Source organism: Chenopodium quinoa, unplaced genomic scaffold (genome assembly GCF_001683475.1).
Source record: "Chenopodium quinoa cultivar QQ74 unplaced genomic scaffold, ASM168347v1, whole genome shotgun sequence".
Taxonomy (NCBI): domain Eukaryota; kingdom Viridiplantae; phylum Streptophyta; class Magnoliopsida; order Caryophyllales; family Amaranthaceae; genus Chenopodium; species Chenopodium quinoa.
The window spans coordinates 1,198,585-1,209,004 of NW_018743791.1; positions in this window are offsets into that span (position 1 = coordinate 1,198,585).

Below are 10,420 nucleotides of genomic sequence, written 5' to 3' on the forward strand. Positions count from 1 at the left end.
GCAAGTGTTCCAAATTATTTAGGATCGTGTCTGGAAAAAACTTAAAGGGTGGAAAGAGCACTTCCTATCACAAGCGGGAAGAGAAGTGTTAATTAAGTCAATTGTGCTGGCAATTCCAACATATGCCATGCAATGCGCTTTCTCATTCCAATGAGCATTTTAAATGCAATTGAAAGATTATACTGGCATTTTTTCCGGGGGCAAAAGGCGGAGGAAAGGAGAATGTGTTGGGTTGCGTGAGAAAAGTGTTATACTCCTAAGAAGGAAGGGGGCCTTGGATTTCGAAATATGAAGAACTTTAACATGGCCCTCCTCGAAAAGCAAGCATGGGGATTATTTCTAATGAAAATTCACTTGCGGCAAGGGTTTTGAAAGGAAAGTATTTCCCTCATTATGTTTTTTTTAATGCCAAGGTGTGTAATACCTGCATATTTTGTATATTACAATGTACAAAATCAGATTTATATTTTTGTATCTTTTGTATATTTTTTTTGAAACATGACCCTAAGGCCCTTAACTTTCATTCATAGAGAGATCAAACTCTAAAATTGGAACAATATAACTAGGAAAATTAGAAAACCACACACGACTACTAGTGTCCCGCAGCAAGCAATGAACAATCTCGTGGGCAACTTTATTCCCCTTCCTAAGAGTGAAACTCTGTAGACACCTAAAAATGTCTCCCCAAAACCAAACCCGATGATGAACAACCTTTCTCCGCCATTATTGGTCGGGTTGAGTATTTAATATTGGAGTGCTTAAATTCATATTTTTATTTCATAAACCAACCCAATTCCTAGCTCATTACCTCAAACCATAACTTATCTTCCTCTTTTCGTGCCTTTAAACCCAAAATAATTCATTTCGTATCCTTTAAAATCATTCATTCCGTGTCCTTTTTATAAATCCGAGTTATAACGAATAAGTTATGGCCAAAATATTAAACTGAGCCCAAACCGAACCTAAGCCCACCTTACCTACGACCCAATGATCATGTGGAGGGTCTAAATTATTTAATTCCATTCCTAAAACCAATAAGGATTAATTAGAAGCTTCTATAAGTTTCTAAAAGATCTTAATTATCATTTTTAAAAAGATAAGATTAAAGAGTTTAAAATTGAATAAAACTTTTCTTTTTGAAAGTCCTAATTCTATCCGAATTGAAAGACGTTCAAAGATAAACAGATTATTTTTTGTGCCTCATATTTTTTATCCAAATTTTATATGGTTGGATAGCACTTGAAATTATCTTTCCAATGATATATTATAATATCAATTTCGAGCTATAACAGAAAAGGTATGAATAAAATATCAAACTCTATCCAAAACTAAAACCGTCTTACTATTTCGGCCATATATTTTATTATATAAAATATTTTAATCTGATTCTAATTGGGTTAGAAAGTAGAATTCAAGAGATTTCCAACGATATCTTATTCATATTATTCCGATGTTTGGATCAAAAGATATGATAAAAACAAAAACAGAAAAAATTGTAGTCTATCAAGTTTTATTCCGATTTAATTCGGATCTTATCTTAATTCTTCGATCCTTCTTTTTTTCTCTATAAATAGGGGTCATATCACCCCTTTTCCAATCATCAACAAGCTTGATCATCAAATTCTTCACTCTTTCTCTCTTTTACACCAAAAATCATTTCTTATCCCTCTCTCATATTCTAAGCCTTAAACCTATATTCCTAATTACACCATTCTTCCCTTAAGCACTCCAAGGAGTCCACACAATACCTGAAGTTCTATACTTAAACCAAGGCGTGAAAGGTATAATTAACTGAGGGTATGGACCAAATTAACTCTACTTTTATGTAGTTTAATTGTTTCAATTTGATTTATATTTTAATTGAAGTTACTAACAGTTTATTCATGATGTAGCAATTTAAAGGAATGCGCGAAATGTGAGTAATTAGTTAATTTAATTACTCTTATTTTATTTTAATATTGCTAGTATCATGATTAGGTTTATTTATATTTGATTTGACTAACAATTTATTGTTGAATTTCTTCCAATATTAATGATAATTCTATTATTATTTTTGATCACCATATTGCATGTTAAAGGGAATATGTAATTGAAAATCACGCCTAATAAGATAATTTGGACAACCGGCTTAGGTTCCTTTTTAATCTTGTTGTTAAATAAAGTGATCACTAATATTTTAGAATCATATCTTGCATTAATATTTTACCAATTTAGCTTAAGAATAGCTTGGAGCGAATTAAATATTTTGTTTGTATGCCTTTGAGATCGCAAGAATCACTTTCACTATAAGAATCGAGTAGAGGCCAATACGGGAGAATGTGACTCCATGACTCACTTCATACCATCTTCCCCGATCCTCCTTTCGTGGTTCCGAACCATATGGAGTTAGTAATCTCATGGATTATGAATGGAGTGTAACCTTCACGGGTCAATCGTTTTTTCCTATCGTTGTCCCTTAATCGTGGTTGCCTTTTATGATTCGTGAACGGTGTACAAGTTCCTTAAAAACTTGTTGGCGGCTCCCTACTTTCCTTGTCCCTAATCGTATACATCAATTCCCACTTCCTAAGAGTGCCAAGAATATTCACACATGATTTAACGTAGGCGCACTTCGAGCGATGCCTACAATTTGGCGACTCCACTGGGGAGTATTCTTGGTTATTTATCGATTTGAGTGATCGGTATTTAATTAAGATGAGTGGATGAGACTTGAAAGATTTTTGAATTGTATTCCTACGATTTAATTGGCATTGTCACATATTCATATGCTTTTTAGGTTACCTATTTTGCCACAATAGTACGTGTTCTACGTATGTGGCTAGCCCGGGGGATTTAAGCTCTATCTACCCGAAAACGCTCATGGCAATAAGGGTTCATCCGAGTTTTTAAATCCACCCAAACCATGAAGTCGAGTTCGATTTCGTCACGAACTTGCGGAGCCGCCCGTTGGCATACACCCTTAAGGGAGGCTGCCTTGCTAACGCGTCCAAACTCTTAACCATGGTACCATTTGACAACCAAAAGCTTGACCATAGTGGAATATAGATCTTGAATTAGGTTGCAAACTTCGTTACATTATGCGTGGCAATGTGCTTATATGTATAATTTTTTTGACTTTTTTATTATTTATTTATTTTATATTTTCTCTTATCAAACCCTTTTTTTTTTATTATAGTCGAGTCATAGATTTTTTTTTTAAATATTTGAGTCACCCAGATTTTTTATTCTCGTATCCTACACAAGAGTCAACTTTTTTGGTCATATCTAGAGTTCTAGAAAGAGTTACGTGTCGTGCAACCTATGGATCTGTAGCCCCGAGTTTTATCTTTTATTTGAAGTTTGTTTAGTTCCAATCAAAGTTACAGATCAAAAGGTATAACCGATATACTACAGCCTGTCCAGTGTAGGTGTCTTTTTAGTGTCAACCTTTTATTAATATCTTTTCGTGTCAAACTAGTCTTAGCCAATTCCTTTAATTCGTGTCAACTCGTAAAATAGGATTATAGATTTTTATTTATTTATTTATTTTTTATACCCTTGAGTCCTAATTCTTCTAGAATTCTAGTCCTCTTCCTAGTTTCTTGTGATTGATTTTTGTGGTAATTTTAACATGTGTTCTTTGTCTTTGATTGTGGTTGATCTTATTTATGACTAACGATTGCCAATGGACCGTTTTCACCTAGTAAATAGCATAAACATTAAAATTGGATAAAATTAATCAAGTTAGTTTGTCTTTTAGTCTTTTGTGCTATTTAGTCATTGGGTCTTTTGTTTTTCACAACGTCCTCATGTCTAGCCATGCGATCATACCACGAGTCTTAATAAACTCACCTAATCATACATGTTGAGTCATTGTCCACACTTTGTCTTCCAGTCTTGCACTACATTGTTTATGATCGTTATACTAGGACCATGCATGCATCGCTTTCCGTCGTAATAGGAAAGAGTGGAGTATTTCCCATCAGTTTTCAAAATTGTTTCATACACTCTTCCTTTCCAATTCGAGTATTGAGTGAATGCATTAAGTGAGTTCATCCTTACACAGTATTGAGTCTAAAATTACTAGGAAATAGTTGAAAGAATAAGGGGAACATCACTCCTTCCTTCCAATCAAAGCATCAACAACAAGAAACTTTTTTCCTCACCAGGCGGCAAGAAGTTACTCATAAACAGCCATGAAGATAAAGCACAATTGTAGACACCCATTTGTGTCTCCCCAAAACCAAACCCGGTGATGAGTACCTTTTGCGTCGAATCATAATCGAATGAAGTGAAAATGTGGAAAGTCTAGTGTTGCAGATATTTTTAATTTCTTTTCTCTTCTCTCTTGTTTTTGAAAACTTATTTTAAGAAAACAGACAATCCAGTTTGGTTGGTCCATGATATGGGTCCAATAGTAGTGTAGTCGTTATGGGGCTTAACAAGAGCTTTCCAACGATATATTATAAGCCCAATTCCGATGAATATTGAGGAAATTATGGCCAAATTACTAAACTGGGCCGGTTTGAGCCTTATATGCGGCCCAATGATCTAGGGGAGGGCCAAATATAGATTTATCATTCCTAATGCAATTAGGAATGGTTTTAGTCTTCTAGATTCTTCTAGAAGGTTCTTTTCATTCCTAATTCAATTAGCATTGATGATTGACTTTTTGTTGACTTTTCAGAGTTTTAATTAGAATCAAAGAACATTTTTGAGGAAGATACGATTTTATCCTCCTGTACGGCAATTTCTATCTGATTTTAAGAAAACGCGTGAATTTCTAAATCAGCGCCAAACGCCAGATGTAGCGCTGGTGCTACGCTTGGCGCCTGGCGCCAATAGCCAGCGTTGGCGCTAATTCGATTTTATCTGCGCTAGAACTCTATTTTGATATTTTATCTTTTTGGCTGATTTTCTCTATAATAACGTGCTAAAAACTCCGTTTTCAATCATCAATTTTCGATAACCAGTTTTCATCTACAACCAATTTTCTTTCTACAATCTACAACTCTCATCAAGATTTTCTTGATTATTCCCTCTCTCTATTTTCTAAAACTAGCTTCTCTCAAATATAAAAATTCCGCATTCATTAGATCTAGAAACACCTAGCCATATTCGAAGTTGCGTTCGCCCTAGACATGAAAGGTGTAATTTCTTGAGGGTTTGGTCCCAAATCTCTCTTTCAATTATTTGATTTAATTATTTTGTTTATTATTTTCCTTGAAGTTACTAACATGTGTATTTTGTTATTAGAAAGAGGTACGAGGCATCAAAGTAAGTACTTTAATGTTTAATTGATATTATGATATAGAGTTCATGTTTAGGTTGTTATGATATTCCTAGTATCATGTCTAGGGTAACTTTAATATTAAGTATGATTAAAAGTATGATGCCTTTTATGTTTTTCCTAATATTTATTCATGTTAGTATTATGTTAGGGTTAAAAGCTTGACTTTTAATTTTTAGTGACATGCTAGGGTTTGTTATTAATCTTGTTAGTATCATGCCTAGGATTCTTGCTATTATTATTATTATTATTATTATTATTATGCTTTAACATGATTATGATTAAATTATTAATTTATTGTTATTATGTTGCTTGATATTATTTATTTATTTTTATTGCTTGATCACACCTTTTATGCATGTTTAAAGGGATTTTTGTACTTGTAATCACGCTTATATAAGATAATTGATAATCTTGTTAGGGTTAATATGATTATAATTCAAGTGATCGCCAATAATAGTTTTATTTGTGCATTAATATTCAACCAACATAGATAAATAGGTTTAGGGTTAATCCTAATGATTGTATGTTAGTCAGAAAGCGCACATGAATACGATCAGAATAAGGTAGAGGCCTATTATTAGGGCAAGTTCAATCTCTTTTAGGTTGGATTTGTACCTTCATCCTCGAACCCTATTTGGTTCAAGACCTTATGGAGTTGACGATCTCTTGGATCGTTAAGGGGTGTAACCTTCACCTCGTGAAGGGTTTACAAGTTCTAAAAAAACTTGTTGGCGACTCTTTTGCTCTATCTTCTTCCCTTTTGGACGCCACCGTACTTTAGTGTATGATCACAGTGGGGTTCTGATATACGTGTTTTATACAATGGTTTTCCCCGGTTTGATTGCATGATTTTACATGGTTTTGAGCTCTACGGAGCTATTTCTTGCTAACAATCTCTTCTTTAGTGTATTCGATTGTTTTTAGTAAGCTTTTCAGGAATATGAAGCGTTTCTAGGCAATTGGACGTGTTTTTAGTAGATTCGGAAGAGTTGATAGCCAAGAACTGAAATTTATGTGGAATGCCCGATCGGGCAGGCTTCGCCCGGTCAGACCGGGCGATGAAGAAATCAAGTTATGAGATGCAATTTTGGAAACGTGTTACGCGCGCCCGACCGGGCGAGGTTCGCCCGGTCAGACCGGGCAAAGAAGGAAAACTGTCGTATTTTACGCAGCCTTCCTCCGCCCGATCGGGCGAGGTCCGCCCGGTCAGACCGGGCAAAGCTCAAGATACGGTATTTTCTTATTTTTTCCGAAATATTATCTTTTGGGGGTATAAATACCCTTTTGTAATTAACTTTTAGACAGTTAGTTTTTCATTAGTTTTCTCCTTAAGCCCTAGAAAACTCTCAAGAACCCTAGTTTTATTTTTCTTAAGCAATTTCAATCTTTAATCCTAGTTTTATTAATTGTTCCTCAAGAATTCAAGATCATCAATTGAAGTATTTGGTATTTCTTACTTTCCATCTCTTTTATTTATTTTATAGTTCTTTAATTATGTGTTCTCTATTAGATCTTGTTTTTTGATTTAATTATGATTTGTGAGTAGTTTCCTTAATCCGGGATCTTGCTAAGCCCGATTATGATTGATGTATAAAGTAGATCTTTAAATTCCCCAATAATAATCCCAATTGACATGCTTAATTGATTGTGTTTATGCCAATACTAGATTAGGGATAATTTAGTATTGTTATCATCCCTTTGTTCTTATTTGCAACGGAAGTTGGGTATTAACGGGATTAGGTTATTTCAATTAAGGTTTGAAGATCATCACGGAAGTAGATGATTGAATAATTAGGAATCTAGGCATGGTGTTTAATGTCCCTTATTCGCTTGATTCCACGGAAGTAGGCTTGATAGTTAATTTGGGAAGCCATTGATAACTCGGAAGAGACCTTTGGTATTATTATTAGGGATTGCTTTTCTTCTTGTCAATTGATTTATATATTGGGGTAGATTTATTAGTTTATCAATCATAATCGTTGGTGATGCTTGATCTTGGATGCTTTAGTTTATTGATTAATATTTCCTCTAGTTAATTGTGTTATTTAATAATTAGTTGATTATTATCATCCATTATTTGATTGGTCACGTGCTTAGTGATTAATTGAGTCTGATTAATTGAATGAACCATAGTCTCTTGGGATTCGATCCTTACTTGCCCTACTACACAGTTAGAAGGAAATAGTTAGGTTATTTTTGTTAGGTACGCGATAAGCCTATCAAATTTTGGCGCCGTTGCCGGGGAACTAACGGTTTTCATCTAATTATTTGTGATTCGTTTTTTTGCTAAGCTTTTGGTTTGTTGCTTTGGCTATTATTAACTTCTTTTTATCTTATGAGTTGATGATATACATGCCTTGGAGATGGATGATTTATTGTCACGTCTTGCATCTGGCCATTGTTCTTGTTATTATCTTTATCATGAAAACCCTGATTGCCCTTATAGTGAGTATTTTGTTCGAGCTCCGGATGATTTTAGAATCTTTCCATTCGTATATGATTATTCTGAAAAAACAGTTTGTTTCTAAATGAAATTTATTGGAGGATTCATGATGAATATTATCATAATTTGTATAATACGTCGGAGGAAGAATCATTTGTTTGAAAAACGATGGTTAAAGAGTCATTGGTTATAGAATCAGTGGTTGAGGTATCATTGGTTCCAATAGAAGAAGAATCATTAGTTGTAGAACCATTGGTTGAAAAGTCATTGGTTGTAGAACCAATGGTTTGAAAATTCTTTTTCCTTTGGTAATGAACTTATTCGTGAGCGTAAAATAATAGAGTCGTTATTGGGTGATGATACAGAACAAGACTACCTCCATGTTCGTTCTATTAATTCTAAATTTTTTAGCGGAGGAAGCAGAAGGTTGTGGTGTATCTTCATCTTTTTCTTTTGATTTTTCTTTTTACCTTGAGTTTTCTTTGTGTGCTCCTAATCTTTTCTATGTAAGGATTACTGTGCTTGCAATTGAGCCCTATATAGTGCTTAATGAAATGTTTGCAGGAGCGTATGATAAGTTACTCAAGGCGTTAAGTTCTTCTGATGGAAGGAGAATGGTCAAGCTTAAGACCTTGATAAACTAGCGCTTTACGGGAGGCAACCCGTATTTCATTATTTTTATTTTAGTCTTTTCTAATTTTTGTGTTTTCGTTTGTTTTATTTTAGAGAGGTAAGGAGAGGATATTTTATTCTTGTGGGAGTTTCTATATGTGTAGGTTTTGATCTAGAAAGGTTTCGATTTTAAAGGAGAAGAAAGCTGGATTGTACTCGGGTTCGCTCGGCAGAGCTCGCCCGATCGGGCGCGCGTACGGATCAGCAAAAACTGCTCAAGTTCAACAGGCCGTAACTTTTACGTTTCTTATCGGATTTTTGCGTGTGACCTATCGTTGGAAAGCTCTTCAAGTCTACTTTCCAACACAATTAGAATCACTGCATTATAATTTATACAAAAAAAGTTATGATCAGAATAGTACGCATAACTCAATTTTTATATTTTTCCCACTAACACTTTGTTTCATTCTTGCCCAAATTTGTTCCAAAGAGATGCATTGAAATCCTCGAGGCTTTTGGTGACATTGTTGTGGTGATGATGATAAGTAGTAGTCGCCTTGACTACTAGCTTCCCTTTAAGACAATGAGGACATTGTCTGATTTTGGCTTGGGGGAGATTTTTGGATTAAAGGTATCTTTCTTTTCTCTCTCTTTTTGTTTTTTGACGTATTCAGTTTAGTTTTATTTCTTTCATAGTCTAGATTTTATTGCTTTCTAGGTTAGATTTTATTGCTTTTGAAAAAGAAAAAAAACATACAAAAAATACGATCCAATGAATAATAAATCATGCTTCCCTGTGCCCCATTCATGAAAATTGTTTTTAATTCTTGGTATATTGATGACGAGTATTGTGGATAGGTTAGCCATGATTTGATGTTTGATTGCTTGGATGTCTTACCATGAGTCAATTTTGCCCAACTACTTGTGAATATAGTGCTTGACTAGTTGATTTGGTTAGGAATGTGTGTTAGTTCCTGGTATGTCAATGAAGTTGAGTATTGGTTTATAACTTTGAGTAACGTTTGCATGACTCATTAATATGCACATTGAGGAGACGAAGGCATTTGTTCCTCTAGGTGGCCTTCAGACGATATTAGATACATTTGTTCCCTTCTTGCTACCCATGTTGTTGCTTGTGCCCTTTTATTGTTTATTTTGCCACATTACAAGCCTATTTAAGCCCCATTGGTTACTAGTCCCAAGCTTGGCTTGGGGGAGCTAATAGTGAGTGAGGTGAGGGAGTTGTAGTGTGCATGTAATTTGCACAATTTTGGGTGGATTTGAGAAGTTTTTATTTGTTCTTATTGTTGTGGATTGAAAAAAAATTGAAAATTTATTGTGCAAAGAAAAAAAAAATTCCAATGTGAGATGAAAAAAAAGAAAAGAAAGAGCAAAGGAAAAAAAATTGTTTCAATGTTCAAGTGTTCTAATTGAAGGCTGCTCAAGAAAAAAAAAAAAGAGAGTTCAAAGTTTGTTTGTTTACTCAAGTTCTATAATTTTATATTTTGTATATATGAGTGAAATTTTAAGTGTTGGAAATTTTTAATATAATTGGGATGTTTGGTGAATTTTTGGTAGAGCTGAGTTGTGTTGGAGATGATTTGGTCATTAATTTGTTTTGACCTTGGTTTTATTTATTAGGATTTTGGCTCCCTTAAGCATAGCTTTACTCTTACATTTTCCCAAATATTTCCCACCTTTTACCCTAGCCTTACATTACAAGCTTTTGAAGACCTTCTGACCTTTGTGCATAGAGTTGTGTGAATGTGAAATTAGTTGTTTTCCAATGCAAAAGAATGATTTGATATATTTCGAGTCGACTGCTAGGTTGAGTGCTTGTTTTCTTAAAACACACGAGTGCGTGAGCTTGGAGGGCATTGTTCACATTTAAAGGAGTTGGATGGAGAGCGACCGAGTATATCTTTTACTCGCCACATAAATGAGAGTTGAGTGTGTGAACACTAGTCTTGAATTCTATATGCTCTTGTGGTTTGCTCTATTTGACCATTGTCAGACAGGAATGAGTAGTTAGATGGATTTGATTGGTTGACTTTGATGCATAATGTCGAGTTTACCTTTAATCGTATTTATTG